At 44.5% G+C, this 21363-nt stretch overlaps 1 protein-coding gene across 1 annotated transcript in view; it reads right to left on the reverse strand.

Annotated features, from left to right (window-relative positions):
• The window catches only part of LOC144805711 (uncharacterized), a 129925-nt gene extending 112321 nt beyond the window's left edge, over positions 1-17604 (reverse strand). The window contains exons 1-2 of the mRNA XM_078672212.1: positions 17242-17604; positions 11522-11586 (exon numbers count right to left, since the gene is read on the reverse strand). The gene's annotated coding sequence lies outside the window, so the exon portion shown is untranslated. The remainder of the gene's footprint in view (positions 1-11521; positions 11587-17241) is intronic.
• Between the last annotated feature and the right edge of the window lie 3759 nt (positions 17605-21363).

Here is a 21363-nt window from a genome sequence, read left to right on the forward strand (position 1 = left end):
CACACAAGGGCTCAAAAGGAGGCGGTACAAGTTCACAGTGGAGAGTTCACATACATAAATGGTCATACAGAAGTAGTGTGGCTCACTGGTTAGAGGCGGCAGACCCGAGAGCAGAGGACGGCCCGGGACCAGGGTTCGATTCCCGGCGCGGCAGGTTTCTGGACCAAGGGTCAGCGGACTCGATAATTCTCTCGCCTCGGTGCCCACTCTGATCAGCGATCACACTCGGCAACTCTGGGCATTAGCTTGCCTCATCTTCACTAACGGCCCCACCAGACCGCCGGGGATGCCTGGTCTTACCCTGGAGATACCCATTAAGGGACCATCTCTCAGGGAAGCCAGGAAGGGTTTCGCAGCGGTCGAAGCGCCTTGGGACCCTACGGGTAAGTAGTGCGCTATATAAATGCCTATACATACATACATATACATACATATACAGATATGCACAGTCAACAGTAAGGAGGAGCTAGCAGTTTGCGGACTCCAGTAAAAATAACCTGACAGTTACAGACTAGAACATGTGTATGAACAGGTACAGTTTCTTCTGCGCATGTGCAGAGTAGCAAAGCCTAAATATAGCCAGTCCATAAGCAGAGTACAAGGGTCAATGACAGTAAAGACGGACAGAGCACATGGTAAGCACATGGCAGATAAGATGAATGCCGGAAACAAGATGGCTTCAGCTAAATGCTAACATCGATCGCTGTCAAATTACAACACTCATACCCAGAGGACAAACCAGGACAGGCATCTCCTCCGACCCCACCATGGCAGGTTTCATAACAGCACAGGACAGGCCTCACCTCCTTTGCATCACCCCACCAAGACAAGACAGGCATCTCCTCCTACCCGCGTAGGACAGGCTTCACCTCCTCTGCATTCCCCTGGACAAGCCTCACTGCCTCTGCACCCCTGGACAGGCCTCGCCTCCTCTGCACCCCCTTGGACAGGCCTAATCTCCTCTGCACCTCCCTGGACAGGCCTCGCCTCCTCTGCAGCCCGTGGACAGGACTCACCTCCACTGTAACCCCTGGACAGGCCTCACCTCATCTGCATTGCTTGGACAGGCCTCACCTCCTCTGCATCCCTTGGACAGGCCTCACCTCCACTGTATCCCCTGGATAGGCCTCACCTCCTTTGCATTACCCACAGCCTGTTCTGCACCCTCCCCCCCCCTTCCCTTCAGGACAGGCCTCACTTTCTCTGTAACATAACATAACATGTGTATTTGTAAACCTCACATTCACCAATAGGTCTCTTGGCGCTGAAAAACAGATGTTCATTGTTACCCAACTCAATGGTACTCAAGTTATCGACATCCGATGTATGAAATGCTGAGTGGGCCCGCCGAGATTTGAACCTGTGAATATGAGGTTGAACACAGACCCCTGCAATGGACGCATTAGTCACCTGAGCCACCAGACCCCTGGGCAGGCCTCACCTGCTCTGCACCCCTTGGACAGATCTCATTTCAACTGCACCCCTATATACACCTCATCTCCTCTGCAACCCCCTGGATAGGCCTCAACTCCTCTGCACACCCTGGATAGACCTCACCTCCTCTCCTCTGCACACCCTGGATAGACCTCACCCCCTCAGCACAGTACAGGCCTTACCTCTCCTGCACCCCCTGGACAGGCCTCACCTCCTCTGCCCCCCCCCCTCTCCTGGACAGGCCTCACTTCCTCTGTACCCCTCCTGGTGTTGTAATTTGACAGCGATTAGATTAAGCATTAGCAGAAGACAAGCTGTATTTGGCAACTATCGTAACAATTCAGTCGACTCCATTTTGTATTTGTGGCAGCCATTTTGTCTGTCATATGCTGCCATGTGCTCACCGTGTGTTTTGTCCTACTTCCTTGTTAACTATGCTCGAAATCTGCCCAGCAACAGGCTATATTTAGTATCTCCTGTTTCAGCGCATGCCCAGTAGAGTCTGCAGCTGTTAGTAATTAGTTCCAGATAGGAATGTGTTTTTGAAGGTCTTGAGAACCGTTAACTCCGCCCACTCGTCGATTGTGCTTCTAAAATGTCCTTATATGCACATAAAACTCATTCTTGTGTTTTGTACCGCCTTCTTTGAGCCCCCGCTTTGTGTATAAAAGGGGCCATGTGCTTTAGTTCCGTGTGCTACTTCATACAATACTGAAGGGTGTTGTGTGGACTGTAGTACCACCTCCGGAGGTTAATAAACTATACTTTTCTATTTTCCAGTTTCTGTGCCAACTTCTTCCTATGGTCTGAGGACTTTGTGCAGAGAAGGGCGAACCCCTTGCACTGGTAGGCCTTGATGAGGTTTACTTCCACAAACTGGCGCCCCACACGTGGGGCTCATCGGCGACTCGGATGCCCGAAGGAGTGGTCGTGACGAAGGATTGGAATCTCGCTGCGGACACGATCGCATGCCAGAAGATACCAGAGTCTTGGCACCCACTGCGTTTTTCCTTTCTTTCCGATCTGACCATCCAGGTGGCGACGGTCCTCGACTGAGATCTCTTCTGTTGAATTGCCGTGCAGTGATCGTTTGGTCGAATTTAGAACTTGGCAGTTGGAATCTGGACGCCCTGTGATTGGTAAGAACCAGGGCACAAGCCGTAAAAAAATAAGTGGGAGGACGCTGACGTCACAACAGGAAGTGAGGTCACGAAGGGTGGCTTGCACCATCAGACTCATTGCCTCCCCTCGCTCACCCCTCAGATGCGATTGCATCAGAGAAGCCAGCACGTGAGCAGCGTTCTGAATGAGCCGCGATCTCGCCCCAGAGAGGCCAGAGTGCGTGTGTGGCTTCATTTGCTTCAGTAATCGAGCTCCTGGTAAAATAAGTGGGGGGACGCCGTCCACCTGCGTGGTACCCCGACTCGAGCCCTGGTAAGAACCGTTGTGCTGTACTTGCTGTGGGTTTTGGAAGCCTGGGAGTGGCAAGGTAGTTTTAGGAACGCTTGCTGTGGCAATTTGATTTGGGAGACTAGTCATGATTGGTATGATTTGGAATTGGATATATGCGTTGCAAACCATATAGGCAGGTAATGAGGAGACTTTTCTCCAAATTGCGATTTTGATTTGAACGGCACAATGTATTAAAGATACCTTAAGTGCTACTTTGATGATAATACTGCATATTTTGCACTATTTTTGGCATGCCTGCTTTTAGCGCACTTCGTAGGATGTGCTGCTTTTGTAGTGATAACCGGTTAAGACTTGAGGAATCGCAACCGGCTTCACCAGAGGGGACGCCTAATAGGGATATGTATATTAAATATGGTCTTTCTTCTATAATGTACAACACATTATGGAATAAAAAAACTCGTGCGGATCCAGAGTTACGTTGGCTAATGCATGGGTCATTTGATTTGCGAAAGATTGAGTACGTGGAACAGTGTATGTTTGAGCGGAAATCCAGACAAGATATGTTTGAATGTATACGAATGTGGGTGAAAGAAGTACGTGAACGAGAGAGGCGTGAGCAAGCGTTGATTAAGAAAGAGCAGTGGAAGAGTGTGTATGAGAAAGCACTGGAGTTGAGAAAGAAAGAAGTGAAAGAATTGGAAGAGAGACATGAGAAGGAACGCAGATTACAGATATCTGGCCAATATGCTGTACGGCAACCTCCCTATCCTGTCCTTAATAAACCACAAGATGATTTTTTGTTATTAGATCGTCTTCCGCCTCTGTATGCCATTCCGTCCGCTCCGTCTGGCGAAGATGAGGATTCCGATTCGGACCAAAAGAAACGAGTCACGCGCTCTATGCTGTAGGTCGATCATGCGTCCGAGCTCAGAAAGATCGCTCATCAAGCACTTCGTGATCATATTTATGATTTTCAATAGTCGAATAAAGTTGTTTTTGACACTTCGTGATACTGTTTCTGTTTCTAACATTTTAGACAGCTTAGAGGGGTGGCAGGAAAAGGAACAGTTATATTTTACTGGGTCGTTTGCTAGAGAAGTTGTTGAGATGTTTCGGAAAGTTTCTGATATTTTAGAACCTGATGATGTAGCAGCCGATTGTAAGCAAATGCGTGATGCTCTTTTTACTCTCCCCCAGGTGGCTGATGAGATAAGGCGGTTGTTCAAAGTACGAACTGATGCGATTCGTATGCGAGAGGAGAAAATGAAAGCAGATGCAGCTGCACGGACGGTTTCGGCTGACGGAAAGCAATCATCTATCTTTGAAACAGATAAGACCATGATAGAGCACGCGAATCCTATGCGAGAGGCAGCGCCTATATATGTTCTTCCTAAAGGAACGGGTACAAGTGATGATAAGAGTTCTGCTGATGCTAAAGGCTATTTTATTTATAATTGGGCATACACTCCCTGGAATAGGGCAGAGGTAATGGCACTTAAAGCAGCATTACCTGACCCGTGGAAAAATCCAGCCGCTTTCTATGAGGAAGTTTCAGGGTGCTATTAACTCTTGTACTACGACTTTGGCTGACAGTGATTTATTTTTCGAGTTCATATTACCGCCTGATATGTGGAGGTCTATGAGTAAAAATTATGAGCGTGCAGTTTTTGGGGGCATTATGGAAGGAGATAGAACAAGAGGACGAGGAAAGGGAACCTGCGAAAACCCAATGTCGATTAATATTAGATCTTCCCGCTGCGATATTACCTAAGTTAAAAACGATTGTCCCCCCTAAAAAGATTGATTGGACTGTTCTAGCATCGTGTAAGCAGAAGGTAGATGAATCGGTTTCAGATTTCTTTACGCGCTTTGAGGAAGCCTTTCATGATTTTAGTGGGCAGTTGCTAATGGACGATATGGGCCGACATTGGTTTGTAGATAAATATGTCTCAAATTTATTACCAGGAGTGGCTAGTCGTTTGAAAGCTAGTGAAAGCTCTTGGACTACCTCTTCACCGGCATCTCTCTTGACGATGGCTCAATATTACGAGCGTCAGGAATTAGAAGCGAAGGGTAGTGAGGATAAGAAGTCTAAGGAGTTAAAAACAAAGGTCATGTTAGCCCAAGTATATGGTCCGCCTTCTAGGGATAACGATAGAGTTGGACGTGGTTCTTATGGTTGTTCTTGCGCTCGAATTTGGTCGTTGATCAATGTGCTTATTGTAGGAAATTTGGGCATTGGGCAGCTGAGTGTCCAGCATTGCGCTCACAGCAGTGTACAAGTGGTCGGGGACAAATGAGAAATCACGCGGAATATTCAGGGCCTAGGGGAAATACGAATGATCGCGCTAGATTTGATTCTAATGCATGAATACAGAACGGGTTCAATACTTTTGACAGACGTAATCAATATCAAATGTCTGATTATGCGCAGCCTGATTTACATGATTCTGCTTATCCATAGGATTGCCTAGGATGGGGTATGGAATCAGTTGAAGTTCCAGTAGATCAGAGGGGTCCTTATGTTACAGCACATGTTTTGGGTTCTACTGATCAGTTTCTGGTGATACAGGAATCACTCGTAGCGCTCTGTCTAAACAATTGGTTCCAAGGGCTCCCCTGTCTGGCTTAACGATCACATCGATAGGGTTCGATGGAACACCTTCCCTTAGCCCATTGTCGCAACCACTTGCATTTCATGTTGATAAATTCATTGCTCCATGTCTGTTTCTGCTTTTCCCCGAATACACCAGATAATATTGTGGGTCTTGATATGCTCAAGTATTTCAGATCTACAATACGATGTTCCCCTGAAGGAGGATGTGAGTTCTTGAATGATAATTACCCTGTAATGGAAAGAGCTTGCCTTGTTAAAGAAGACAACTCATTAGCTTCCCTCCTTGAAACTTTGAGGGCTACTTCAGATACTGATGTGGGACAGATGGTTATTCCACTGGTGCATATTAGTGTAAAGGAGGGAGCTGTGTTACCACGTTTGCCTCAATATAGAATTTCACAGGAGGGTGAGGAAGCACTCACACAAATTGTACAGGATCTTATTGAAGTTGGGGTAGTTGCCATTTACTGTCTGCAACAGTCCGATTCTCCCTATTTTGAAAAAAGATACTGACACTAGAATTTATCGATTCATAATTGATTTGCGAGAAGTGAATAAGATAGTGGTACCACAATACCCAGTGGTTTCTGACATCACGACACTTCTTACTCTAGTTCCTCCAACTGCAAGTACGTTCTCTGTTATAGACTTGAAGAGCGCTTTCTTTTCGATCCCTATTCATCCTGATAGCCGATATTTGTTCGGTTTCACTTTGAATAATCGATCGTATATTTGTTCGGTTTCACTTTGAATAATCGATCGTATAGATTTTGTAGAGTTCCCCAAGGCTATACCAGAGTGCTAGTATTTACAGCCAAGCATTGAAATGACAACTAGATTCTTTTGTTCTGCCTGAAGGTGTGGCGCTCTTACAATATGTCGATGATATCTTGTTGGCAGCCGATACCCCTGAGCAATGTGAAAAATGCACTCTGTCTTTGCTTTCCTTCCTTGCTTCACATCATCATAAAGTATCATGAAAGAAATTGCAATATTGTAGACCAAAGGTAACCTATTTAGGTCACCTTTTGTCTAAGGAGGGACGTGCACTCACATCAGATCGTATTCAGGCAATTTTAGACACACCAATACCGTGTGCATATTTTTCAGCAGTACTTGATCCTGTTGCTCGAGCGTTGCCTGGATGTTTTTTGCTCAGTAGCGGCAATAGCTGTGTCAATACGCCAGAGTGAAGGGATAGTTTTGTCACAAACTGTTGGTGCTGGAACCCCATGCTGTTGATGCCCTTTTGAATCAAACAAAGACGCAGCATTTAACTAGTGCTCGTCTGACAGGATAAGAGCTGACGCTGTTAGCTCCTCACATTACACTGAAGAGATGTGCAACACTAAACCCAGCCACGTTGTTGCCATTTCACAACACATGATTGTATATTCCTGACTGAAGAACAGACAAAGAGTCGTATTGATTTACAAGATACGCACCTTCGAGATGTAGATGGAGAACTGTGGGTTGATGGGTCTTGTCTGAAGTTGCCTGATGGTACAACTTCAGCCGCATACCCAATTACCACACTTCACACAATAGTGGAGACAGCTCGCATACCACAGAAGTCAGCTCAAGCAGCGGAACTAATAGCTTTGACACGAGCATGTGAGCTTAGTACTGATTTGTGTGTGAACATTTATACGGATAACCGCTATGCTTTTGGAGTGGCGCATGATTTTGGCCTGCTCTGGAAGGAAAGAGGCTTTCTGACATCACATGGGATGCAGATAATGCACGGAGAATTAGTGTATAACCTTTTGACTGCGTTGACATACCCAAAAAGAATAGCTATTGTGAAATGTAGTGCTCACAAGAAAGTTACAGATAAGGTGGGACAAGGAAATGCCTTTGCAGATCGAGTGGCACGTGAGACTGCGATGCAGCCTAGCACTACTTCCATGTATGAAGTGAAGTCGCAAGCTGAGCGGTGACACAATGCTAGGCAAGAAGTATTAAAGATACAGAGAGCCGCTTCTGAGAAAGAAAGGGAGCAATGGTCTAAAGATGGAGAGTTGGATGATGAAGGTTGTTGGCAAAATAAGCAAATGGATAAATGGAAGCTGCCCATAGCTTTTGTACAACCTATGGTTCAGATGGCACATGTTGGAGCTTCAGCAATAGTGAAATTGCTTACGCAAGTTTGGGAGCATCCAGAAATTGCTAGCACAGCTAAGAGAGTAGTACAATCATGTATGATTTGTTTGCAATTTAATCCTGGAAAAGGGACACGAACTCCTGCAGGAGGGTTTGCTACACCAACTGCACCTTTTTTTTTGCAAATAGGTTATATTCAGCTTGAACGCTGCAATAATCTGAAGTATGTCTTGGTGGTGGTATGTGCCTTTAGTAAGTGGATTGAGGCGTACCCCACAAAGGACAACACTGCTATTACTACGGCAAAGGTGCTTTTGAAGGAATTCTTTCCTAGATATGGTGTTTGTAGACTTTTGTGAAGTGATAACGGACCTCACTTTATAGGGAATGTTATCAAGTATGTCCTGAAAGGATTAGGGATCAAACAGAAGTTCCATGCGGTGTTCCACCCGCAATCAGCAGGATTAGTGGAAAGATACAATGCTACTCTGAAGTTGAAATTAGCGAAAATACAGACTTCTACTTCTTTGACTTGGCCAGATGCGTTGCCACTGGCATTGTTGTCTATTAGATCAGTGCCGCATTCCCGGACAGGTCTCACTCCCTACGAGATTGTGTTCGGGAGGCCAATGAATATCTCGGGAGTTCCTAAACCAAGTTCTGTATATGACGTACCTTGTGTCTTAATGAATGACTATTTGGCACAATTAACTGATCGCTTGGTTTCTATTTATTAACAGGTTTGAGAAGCACTTCCTGATAGATCTACAGGTGAAGGCCATGAACTCCGACTGACTTCGTCATGGTGAAGTCATTCGAGAGGTCGAGCAGTCTGGAGCCGAGGTGGTGCGGACCAGAGCAAGTATTACTTGCTACGATGACAGCGGTTCGAGTCACGAATCGGAAGAACTGGATCCACAGTACTCGCTGCCGGAGAGTACTTCCTGCCTTGGTGGAGCCTGCTGTGTTGACCGACCATCGAGAGGTTTTGACTGCGGAGAAAGGCCACGCCGTGACACCTGACGGATCGAAGGAGTTCTTCCCGGATCCGACAATCCCTGGAGCACCGAGATATAATTTGAGGCCGAGGAAGGAGTTTGCAGTACCTGTGAAAGTTGTCTGAGCATTCCTTGGGTCAGTGAAACGGAGAGCCGATTTGGCAAGGGGGGGGATCAGCCATGCATTAGAGTAGTGACACCCGTCTTGGCCCGTGGTGAAGAAATCAATGGCTACCCAGGGGTAAGAGCTCTGACGACTACTTTAGTTTCTGGAAGAATTGTCAAGTGCTGTTATTGAAATGGAGAGAAAGAAGATTTTTTGTGCTATTGGGTTTATTACTGCTTTAGTGATTATGTCGACAATCACTTGGTCTGTTGAGAAGACAACTCCTGCTCGTGAGTTGTTTGTTACCACTACACCAATACCGGAGGAGCACTTCTTTACGCTCCCGTATCAGGAACAGAAGCATCGTCAATCTTATCTCAACACTTTTATTCAGATGCTGCATCATACTCATAATGCTACAAACGCAACCAATTGTTGGGTATGTGGGATGATGCCTGCTCATCAAAAGAAAGGAGGAACACCTTTTATACCTCTTCCTTTCTCACTTAATGGCTCTTGTCGAGCCTGGTTCACTCTCTTGTTTGCAACCAGAAAGACTATAGTAGGTGGACTTCTTTTCCGTTTGAATGAATAAAGAGTGTTATCAAGACAAAGATGGGTATCCTCAAGCTAATGGAACTAAATGGGAATGGGAGGGATACCGACCGAACAATATTTCAACGCCATATGTCTTCACCAACACAAGAGACTCTGCCGAAAGTGAAAGCTTTGTGATTTCTGTTACAAAGACTAAAGCAAACATGTGTACAAAGTGTTGGACAGATTCCTGTTGGAATAAGTGACTGCATTACCGTTTTGAATATAGATGGAATAAATGATAGTTCTTTCCTAGCTTCACATAACACATACTTTGTATGTGGCAGCTATGGGTATTACCGACTACCAGCTGGGTGGTCGGGTGTATGTTATGTATTGTTTTTACTGCCCCCTGTATTTTTAGCACCTGCATCATATCATCGAGATCTTGAATTGTTTAGTAATATTACTATGAATCGGTATAAAAGGACATTTAAGTACAGATGATCTAGATGAAACAGATACTACTTTACAGCAATATGTGGACTTTAATCTAGGACTGTTCTTTTTTGTAGGTGCTGCATTAAATAGTAGGAAAATGCGACGATTGACTAGGATTGTGGAAGCTGTTACAAATCAGGCAGCTATAGCACTTGGAAATATTACTGAAGATCTGAAAATTGCTAGGGTTGTAGCACTCCAGAACAGGATGGTGCTAGATGTTATGCTTGCTGACCGAGGTGGTGCATGTCGCATCATTGGTAGTAGTTGTTGTGTGTTCATCCCTGATCACACACCGTCAGTGTATAATGCGATAAATAAACTCCATAAGATTGCTTCAGAAATTCATACAGAAAATGGTACTTGGATTTTTGCGGGATGGTTTTGGACTCTAGTTTCTGCTTGGGGCTGGAAAATATTGACTGTCCTGTGTATCATAATTGCAATAATCTTTACATGTTGTATATGTGTGCAATGTGGTCCAATAATATGCTCTATGTGCATTACTGCCTGTATACCAGCTAGGAGAAATACTGCAGCTATAAAAGTACAAAGTATTTTAGACAAAGAAGTAGCTGAAACGCTGAAAATTGATATACAGGATGAATATTTAGACTATCCCAGGTAGTCGAATGTCTTCAGCTAATGCTGAAAGGGTCGTCTGTTGTAATTTAACAGCGATTAGATTAAGCATTAGCAGAAGACATGCTGTATTTGGCAACTATCGTAACAATTCAGTCGACTCCATTTTGTATTCGCGGCAGCCATTTTGTCTGTCATATGCTGCCATGTGCTCATCGTGTGTTTTGTCCTACTTCCTTGTTAACTGCGCTCGAAATCTGCCCAGCAACAGGCTATATTTAGTATCTCCTGTTTTAGCGCATGCCCAGTAGAGTCTGCAGCTGTTAGTAATTAGTTCCAGATAGGAATGTGTTTTCGAAGGTCTCGAGAACCGTTAACTCCGCCCACTCAGATTGAGCTTCTAAAATGTCCTCCTATGTACATAAAACTCATTCTTGTGTTTTGTACCGCCTTCTTTGAGCCCCCTCTTTGTGTATAAAAGGGGCCATGTGCTTTAGTTCGGTGTGCTACTCCATACAATACTGAAGGGTGTTGTGTGGACCGTACCACCACCTCCGGAGGTTAAAAAACTATACTTTTCTATTTTCCAGTTTCTGTGCCAACTTCTTCCTATGGTCTGAGGACTTTGTGCAGGGAAGGGCGAACCCCTTGCACTGGTAGGCCTAGCTGAGGTTTACTTCTACACTGGATAGGCCGCACCTCCACTGCACCCCCAGCCCAGGACAGGTCTCTCCTCCTTAGCACAGTACAGACCTCGCCTCTTCTGCACCCCCTGGACAGGTGTCAGGGTGCATCAAAAAGTAATTTAAGCTCATCTTTGTCTCGCAGTATCTGCCATTGAACCAGCATTGCAAAGATCACCCGCTCGCAAAAGGTCGCAGGCGATTATAGCGCGGAACCGGGCATTCTCCCCTATACTACCAACAGGGAGGACCGCGGTGAAAGTTGCCGGTCTAGTCCTGAGTTCCTGGACACGGACGCGAAGTCTAGACCAGCTGTGAAGTGCGCCGGTTGATTTTAGAACCGAGGCACCAATGGATTTTTTAGAGATTAGTGATGTTCTTTCTGTAGTCTAGTTAGATAGAAATAGCGCAATTTTTTTCCAGGCTTAGGCGCATGTTCGAGCGCTTCGTGCATCGGTTAGTTAGTTCGGTAATCTAGAACTAGAGAGAAATACCAATTTAAAGTGAATAGGAAAAAAGAAATATAAAGAGAAGAATTAACACTTACCCATTGAATACTTCAGTTCCTGATTTCTTCGTTGCTTGGTTGATGACGGAGGCTCCAGAAGGTTTCTAAGGGAGAAGTAAGAAGAATTCAGAAGATAAGAAAGTAAGGCAGTGAGTGAATGAACGAATGAGTGAAAAAGAATAAATAAACTCACAGAGTTAAAGGGTGCGAAAATGTTGTTTATAATGCAGGTTACCAATGAATAAAATACTTATATTGAAGAATAGATTAGGAGCAAAAGCCATAGGCTCTCTGGGTAAGGAAATATATATATATATATATAGAGAGAGAGTGAGAGAGTAAGAAGGTGGAGAAGGAATTGAAGAAATTTAGTAATGTGTGCTTTTCTGTTACATCGATTTCCACTCTTGCTTGAAGAAAGAGAGGGAGTAAGAAAGGCATAAAACGGAGTACGGCAGAAAGGAAGAAGTAGAGTGGAAGAGCCAGATGGTCAGGCAGTCTCTTCTCTGTTCCATTCCCCTTTTCCCCAGCTGGGTTCACACGGCCACTAGTAAACTCTTCAGTTGGTGGCTGTGGGAAAACCAGTGGTGGAAATTAGAAAATCTCATAGTTCTGCTCCCAAGTTGGAAAATCTCATAGTTCTGCTCCTGGGAGTGTGGCACTGTGAGTAACCATGACCCTTAACAGAGTGAAGTGCCCACGTCAATACTCACCTGAGCAGAATGGCTAAAGGGTTCAATTAAAAAAAATTAGGAAATATTCTTAAGGAGATTCAACAACAGCTGATAGGAGTCAGGGAAAAAATAAGGTAATCAAATTTTAAATGAAGGCCCACATTTCTTAACTCCGTGCTCATTGTACTTCATGTGTCGGCCCACTGTCTTCCCAGATGCACAATCTTGTAGAGCTTCCATCTTGTCGTATCTCAATAGAGACGCAGCTTTGTGGTCAATGCCCCATGTCACCCAAGACTCCCCAATTTTATATAACTTCGAGGAATTCAAGAAAGAGTTTTTGTGAATTTTTGATCGTCGGACAATGAATTACTGGAGTTGAGGCAAGGGAATCGAGAGCTTGTAACTTACCTGGCCCAATTTAACAAACTTGTTGTAGAAACTGAATGGCCAGAGGCCAAAAGGGCAGCCTTGTTCTATTGGGGTTTGAAAGATGACTTAAAGGATGCTGTGTCACAAATCCCAAATCGCCCTACAGAAGTTTCTGTGTGAGTTGTAAAGGGGTGTGCCCTTAGAACTCCTAGACCTGGGTCATTAGATCAGTACATAATATAAGTGGTCCGAGTTCGGAAATGATAGATTTACATGTTATTCTGTATTACTCCATACAGACAAATGCCACACATTTGTTTTGCTAAACATTACTAAACAGTTTTAAGAAATGAGATATGCAACTTTCAAATTCAAATTGCATTTATTTCTGCAATCGATTGTATCTGTGGTTTGTTCAAGATATTGAATCACATATTTTCAACAGTATTCAAAGTAATTGTAAATTCATTATATTTTAGGTGCTCTCAGTGAAAAGGAAGAGGGAGTGCAAGAAGGAGTGAGGGACTGGGTAAAGGTGGTGTGGAATTGGCAACATCACGTTAAAATCAAAAACGCCTTTACAAACAAGATATTGTCAAAGTTCCCGAATTGCATCACACATAGGCTAGGTACATTCTTTTCTTTAAATCCTATGGTGTGTTTCAGTTGGCGTAGTCTACGTTTCGACCCCCATGTGTTCTTAAGGGTTATTGATGCCTCATGCTGGGGTCTTCGTCAGGACAAAGGGAAGAGAGCCTATGAAATAATGTGAACGCTAAAATTAGATTACTGTGTGTTACACTGTCGGACATTAAAGACTGAAATGCAGGGGATACCTACATCAGATGACGGTCAACGTCTGTACCGTCATATCTTGGGCCATGGTGCGCTCTTTAATGTCTGACAGTGTAACACACAGTAATCTAATTTTAGCGTACACATTATTTCATAGGCTCTCTTCCCTTTGTCCTGACGAAGACCCCAGCATGAGGCATCAATAACCCTTAAGAACACATGGGGGTCGAAACTTAGACTACGCCAACTGAAACACACCATAGGATTTAAAGAAAAGAATGTACCTAGCCTATGTGTGATGCAATTCGGGAACTTTGACAATATCTTGTTTGTAAAGGCGTTTTTGATTTTAACGTGATGTTGCCAATTCCACACCACATTTACCCAGTCCCTCACTCCTTCTTGCACTCCCTCTTCCTTTTCACTGAGAGCACCTAAAATGTAATGAATTTACTATTACTTTGAATACTGTTGAAAATATGTGATTCAATATCTTGAACAAACCACAGATACAATCGATTGCAGAAATAAATGCAATTTGAATTTGAAAGTTGCATATCTCATTTCTTAAAACTATATAATAATGTTTAGCAAAACAAATGTGTGGCATTTGTCTGTATGGAGTAATACAGAATAACTTGTAAATCTATCATTTCCGAACTCGGACCACTTATATTATGTACTGACCTACAGAAGTTTCAGCTTTGATTGATCTCGTTTTTGAGATAGACTATCGACAAACGGAAAGAAGGGGTGAAAGACAATGCAAATTTCGGCCCAGTGTACCACGCTTTGACCGGGTCAGCACAGAGGTTGTTAAATCTGATGATAAAGAACATGGAGTCAAACCTATGCAAATTGGAACTATTAGAGGACCCCTTTCCAAAGAAGGGAAAGCAAAGCGTTGACAGAATAATCTATGGCTTTATTGTGGTATCAGTGAACATTTTGTAAAGAAATGTCCCAAGAAGCCAAAAACCTTCAAGAAGGAAAACTCTGCACCACTAGTAGAAGGAGTTGGGCTGCTGGTTTCTAACAAGGATACAACTCCAATTTCTCATCAAGTGGCCAATATTCTACAATCTTCCGCTCCACACCGTATTCTGACGAGGACCATAAGATTTCAGGAGTGGCCGTGATGCTGGACTCCGGTGCTATGGGGAACTTTTGTGACCTCAAATATGCCTCGAAAATTGGTCTGAGGCATTACCTAAAGAGAGAAGTGAGGCGCCTAGGGCTGTTCAGGGTACAAATGGATCTTCTGGCCCAATAACCAGTCACAGAGAAGTTGTGGAACTTGTCTCTGTTGAACGTCAGAAGGAAGAGATTCAATTTAACTTGATCGATGCTCCGCAGTTTGGAATCATCCTGGGTTTGCCTTGGTTAACTGAACACAACCAAGTTATTGGTTGGAGAATTGCTTCGGAGAAAAGCAGAACGAGCAAGATGGAAATCTAGCAGCTTTATTATGCAAGCAAAAGATGATGGTGTGTGAGGTACAAACTGAGTCTTCTGGTAGAATAGCAATAGTTTGCTGAAGTTTTCAGTGAATTGGAATCAAAGAAGTTGCCCCCACATCATTGGTATGACTGCAAAATTTGATTTGGAACCTGGATCTAACCTTCCTTGCGCTTGTATGCGCTTACTGAAGCTGAAAACCGTCAACCTAAAGATTACATTCAGAAATACTTAGAAAACGGGTTCATACGACCATCACAGTCCGACGTTTCTTCACTGTCATTCCGCAACGTGACGGTTTTCTGAGAATGTGTATAGATTATCGTGCCTTGAACAAGATTACAATAAAGAATCGTTATCCTCTTCCCCTGATTTCAGTTCTTCTAGATCAACTAAAAGATGCCAAAATCTTCATGAAGTTAGATTTACATGGGGAGTGCCATTTAATTTGAGTGAGAAGTGAAGAGGAATGGAAAACAGCATTCAGAACAAAGTATGGATTATATGAGTACCAAGTGATGCCCTACAGTTTGAGCAACACTCCTGCAGCCTTCCAGTACTTCATTAATGATGTCCTGAAGGAGTTCATTGATCAATGCACGATTGTTTACATCGACAACATTTTCAATTATTCCTCATCAGAAGAAGATCAGCAACAGGTCAAAAGAGTTTTGCATAGCCTGAAGGAAAGCAAGCTTTACATAAAACTTGAAAAATGCGCTTTTGGAGTGAAACCCGTGGATTTCTTGGGATTTGTAATTGTTCCAGAAGGTCTTACCATGGATGTTAAAAACATTGAGGCGGTCTTAAATTGGCCTCCTCCAACCTCTGTGAAAGAAATACAGAGCTTCATCGGGTTTGCAAATTTCTATCGCAGATTCATTCAAGATTTTTCCCTGAAGGTACCACCAATTACTAAATTGCTACGGAAAGGAGTACCTTTTCAATCGTCTGCTGAGGCAGAAGATGCTTTCCAGTTCTTGAAGAGGAGTTTTACCACTGCACCAATTCTGCTGCATGCGCATCCTATTCAACCGTTTTACCTGGAGACTGATGCTTCTGAACAGGTCATCGGAGAGGTGCTTTCAGAGAGACACAAAGAGACCGAACAGTTGCATCCGGTGGCATATTACTCTAGAAAATTGCAACTGATACTATTTCAGAAAAAGAACTACTCGCTTTCAAAGATGTCTTCCAAGAATGGCGACATTACCTTGTCAGAGCAAAACATGTGGTGACGGTATTCACCGATCACCGAAATCTTCAGTTTCTGAAGTCTGTCAGAACGTTCAACTTAGGTGGTCCGTGTATTTCGCCAATTATGACTTTGTAATAACTTATTGCAACCACCACGAAAAGGACATGCCTCACCTCCTTTGCACCCTTTGTACAAGCTTCACCTCCCCTGTATCCCCTGGATAGGCCTCACTTCCTCTGCACCCCTGGACAGGCCTCACCTCCTCTGCACCCATGAGAAAATCAACTCCCCAGCACACGTATTTAAGTAAGATGTGGTTTCCCTCTAAGTTAAAAAAAGTACAGTAAATAAGTCACAGAATATACACAATTCTTTCTTTATGTCTTGTTCGCGTTTTATTCTGGTGTTCTCGGCCACAACCAACACGTGTTTTGTCGCTACAGGGGGTGATCCCGCGACTTTCTCAAGGCTGTGTAAAAAATAAAGGTACAGAACCATGGTCTAAATAGAAGTCACATCCTTCTCAGGCATTGGTATTATTTTTTGTAAATTAAATATGGCCACAGTGCATATAAACTAAGGGGGTTGTCTATGTTGGGTATACAAACAATAGTAACCTAACCTTGTTGAGAAGACACATGTAAAAAAAGCATTCGAAGATAAGTATATGATAGAGAGAGCGAATCCAGATAAAACTCCAATGGCAAAATGACCTCCTTATAGCCCTGGTGCACAAAATCCTTGGTAATTTCAAGTGTGAAAACCCGTGTCTGTGGTTGGGTCCGAGTGATGGCAATCATGTCGTGTGCTCTAGTCTAGGGGTCATAAGTCCCAAACCTTAGAGCCCCAAGTGTACCAAGCATGAAGGTGAGAAATAAACACCTCTACCGTCCCAGTATAACTTTCTGTAAATAAAGAAGGGGTATTTTTAAATGTCTGAAAATCCATCTCTGTCAAGTCCCAGAGTGATGGATATTTCAAAGAAACCTCCTTTCAAAGCCGTGTTTACCCGAGCCCGGCCACACACTGTTGAAGTCTCTCAAGGCCTCACTCTTGATGCAAACGCTGACAGTGAGCTGCGCCTGCTCTGTATGAAGGAAGGGCGCTCGGGTCTATGGTCAGCGCGGATCTCACCTCGAGACCCACAGGGAGCCGTTCATTCTGGTATTAAACATTCATCAAAACGTTCATCCTCATGTCTCACTCGTGCGTGATGACCCGGAAGCTATCAACCGACATGAACCCTGTGATCTCGGTCTCACCTTCCTATCGCCGCAGAGTCCAGCCGAGGATCCAAAGCAGCAGAGGAGCCGCTGTATCCAAACCCGCAGCCCGTCGCTTGGGGTGACTTCCGGTATCCCGACATAACAAAAAACGAAGGACTACGGCAATGGAAACGGGCGCCATCTTGGAATGGTGAATCTGTCAAATGCTCGTGTTCTGTAGCCTCACCTACTTCTCATAAATGGAATCTCTAAAATACTATTTAGATAATTAAAAGGGTGGCGTGTACAAAAGATGCACGTTGGAGTGCAGGCATGTTATAATAAAAATCAATATTGCGTAATGTGTATTAACTATGAGAGATATTCTTGTGAATTCTCGTGGCTAGTTTCAAAATTGATCGGAAAATGTCACATAATGGTGTCCTTGTGTAGAAAGTCTATCCAATCCTTAGCATAATGTGATCTTTGCTACCGTAGTCTTTATTATAAAGTAAAGTGCCCATGAGGTCATTTATGGTAACTGTGTATTCGACTATAGACACAGTGACGGACGGGGGGGGGCAATGGGTGTTGCACGCCTGGCTGCAGGGCCTGGGAGAGGGGGGGGCACACCGGGGGCCCGGCTGCCCGTGAGGAGTTGGGCCCGGTGTGTTATTCCCCCCCCCCGAGCCAACATAGCACGCGCGAACAAAACAGCCATCACAGCTGCGCACGCGCAAGACCGCGCGCCACAGCTGCGCATGTGCGGAGCTAAGACACTCTTCTCTATCGCCGAGTTAGGACCTTGCACGGGATAGACTGAACTGCCCTGAACAGAGAACACTCAGTCTCACTGCACCTGCGCAGAGGAAAAACACCCCCACATAGAGGAGCCGAACTGAGCTCTGCACTTCAATACCTCTCACCCTGTGCTGCGGCGCGAGGCGCCTCGTGCTAACCGGCGGGAAGCAGTTGTTGTCTCTCATTCATTGGGCCCCCGCGCGGACACAGTTATTCTTGTGCTTCTTTGTGTCCCTGCGAGGCCCCCGTCCCACCTGTACTGACACTGAGGTGTCAGCTGATGAGTCACAGGTGTAGCCCTTTAATGCGCCTGTGCTGTGAACTAATTAAAGAAATCTTTCTTGCAACGACTGCTGGAGTTCGATTGCCTTAACAGCGGTGTCTGTCCCCAGCGCATGCGCAGTTCATCTAAGGCCCTCTTTAACCCGCGCGCCGCTGCAGGAAGCAGTGTCTGTCCTTAGGGCATGCACAGTTCATCTAAGGCGCCTTTAACCCGCATTGTGGGAAGCCGTGCCTGTCACCAGCGCATGCGCAGTTGTTCATCCACATGCCCTCTTTTAACCCGACCCCAGCAGGGCCCACAGCACCCACATGAAACCCCAGGTGAGGTCAAGAGATACAAAGACTGTCTGGAGCTGGAGGGTCCGTTTGTGTCTTTCACCAGAGTGAAGGGGGGCCGCCCCATCAATCAAAAGTGAAAGAACACACTCCCAGCCAGCACCGACTGCGCCTCATTGCACCTGGCCTGGGCCTGCACAGCATCATCTGATGAGGCTAAAACTCCCCAAATATGTCTCAACCTCACTAGGCCCTCAGTAACCAGGCAGCGGTCAACCAATGCCCATCAGGTAAACAAGCATTGGCATAGCCAGTAGGTCTCGCCTCTGGGACCTTATACGTTTTAGTTATCCAGCACAATATCCTTGGGGCAACAACATCAACTGTTGCATGGTTAAACACTTATAAGGTCCCAAAGGCGCAACCTATTGGCTATGCCAATGCTTGTTTTTATTGGTTCCTGTTTGAGTCTTTTAGAGATGCATGCTTCTGTTTCGTCCTCGTGTCTAACTACTCCCGCATTTTGTTGATCTAGATCACGGGTACTCACAAACATTTTCCCGGGGGGGCGCAACGTTTGGTCTATGGTGTGACCGAGGGCCACACTGATGCCAGCGGGGTGTAAAGCCTGGGATGGGGAAACAAAGCATGTATATCTAGTGGCTGCCTTTAAGAATGAAGGTGTTCCTAAAGTTAAAGGCCTAGTCACTTCCTTTTCCTAACTGCAATTAACCTTTAAATAAGTGTTTGCTGTATATGTACGTTTCTTGTTCATGTTAGTTCTGACTCGAGTAAACAGCAGCCCAGTGCTGCTGCTGCCCAGGGGTCTGCAAGTAAAGACCTGAAGGGCTTTATGCGGCCCCTGGGCCGTACTTTGAGTATCACTGATCTAGATCCTCCCGGCGACCACCCCAGCTACATGTGTATTTCCATGTTCTTCGAAAAGGGGTCGCAGTTGAGCAGACAGGCTTGTCAAGTCTTCAAGGAAGTGTGAGTGCGACGAGACTGGTGTATTTATTCACCACTTAACTAATCAATCTCCTGTCCCTCCCTCCTCACGTAAGCCACAATTTGTGACACATTTGCTATTTTAAGGATTGTAATAACATCACTTTTGTATATTTAAGTCCATACAGATACTGAAAACAGCAAACCGCAAGTACAAAAATGAAAAGTACAGGGGGCACGAGTCCTAAACAAAACAAAAAATAGGTTTCAGAGGACATTGCAAGTCTAATATGCCTCTCTTTAATGGTAATGAACCGTGATTCACGTAATATAAGCACGCACTTGAGCAGTGTATACCCTCATGTACATAAATAAAGAAGGCTTAAATGTATTTTGGTACAACAATGTGGGAGAGTTTTAATGAAACGTGGGGGAACATGTTAACATTGACTTTTATTGGGCAGAGCAAGTTTCCAGTGGGAAAAAGCTAAAATATTGTAATGCATGATATAGAATGAATATAGTGCTCTCTGAATCTGACTTGCATATCTATGTACTTTTTTTTACTGCATTGCATAGATATTCTACGCAGTAGTCTATTATTAATTTCCTTTTGCATGATAACTGTGCATTACAGTTAGCTTATAGATGCCACTTCTTCAGCTATTCACTAATGGTGAGCATTTTTATTTTGGTGCCCGTAAATATTCTCTATCTCAGTGCGACCCTGATAGTTGGCAGCTCACTAGCAATTCATTTGATGTTTACTAAATACCAGGCAGTTGGGGTAAACCTGCTACTTGCTACCAAATGGGTGTTTGGACCCACAACAAACTGGAACAAGCATTTGCAAAGCAATTGGTCTCACATTTACGCAAGTTTGAGCTATTGGCATTGTAAATGACAATGCCTTTTATTTATGTTTTGGGTTTCAAAACATAAATAAAATGCTTTGTCATTTACAATCCCAATAGCTTAAACTCGTGTAAATGCGCTACCTGTTGTATTGCAAATGCTTGTTATCTTCAGTCTCATGGTCTTTTTAGTAACATTAGAAAACTTAAATTTGAAGATTTTGTGTGGGCTCTTATGGCCTAGCGCACTGTACACACAACCATACATTTCTAATTTGTTGTCAACAAAGTTTGAATTTGAATGATTCTGCCCAGGTTTAACCAAAAGCTGTCAGTTACTGAAACATTTTGCATAGTGTTTTTCCTGTCAACAAATAAACATGTGTGTGGCATAAATGCCTTGGTGGCCGCTTACTTCCTTGAAGTACTATTTTCCTTACAGTAAAGTCCCCAATTTAATTATATTCAAATGGCATTAGATTTATGGAATTCCCCCTGCCCACCCCACAACAGAAGCAATCGTATGGATTACCTAGATACCTGTGTGTGTGGTTTGATTGCCACAGTTGTCCTTGAGGACTCCAATTCTGGTGTGCATTACTGGGTCAATGGTGAAGATGGACATATACTGTTTGAAGAAGTTATGTCCAGTGGTCCTTTTGGCAGCGGCTATAAAACACTCGCGCCTCTTTGTCCCATGCTCCACTGGCATCCCACTGATTTTTCATGGAAGATTAAATCTGCCCCTGTAAGTGTATCCCGCCCCTGGGAAGCCCATGGGATCTATTCAAAGCCAATGGCCTGTTACATCAAACCACGCGAGCTACCGGGGCAGAACCCACAGAAGGCCGCCGCGGTGTGTGCATCTGCGGTGTGTGCATTTGCGGCGCGGCGGCCGTGCTCTCAGGGCTTCTACGCTTGGTTTCTTGGCCTCCAGGTGTAATATTACTGTAGCACCAAGGCCGCAGGCCACGGCTCTCATTCGGTCCATTTATTTCGTAAATGTATTGTTTGGGTG

This window comes from Lissotriton helveticus (assembly GCF_964261635.1).
Source record: "Lissotriton helveticus chromosome 1_1 unlocalized genomic scaffold, aLisHel1.1 SUPER_1_unloc_2, whole genome shotgun sequence".
NCBI lineage: Eukaryota > Metazoa > Chordata > Amphibia > Caudata > Salamandridae > Lissotriton > Lissotriton helveticus.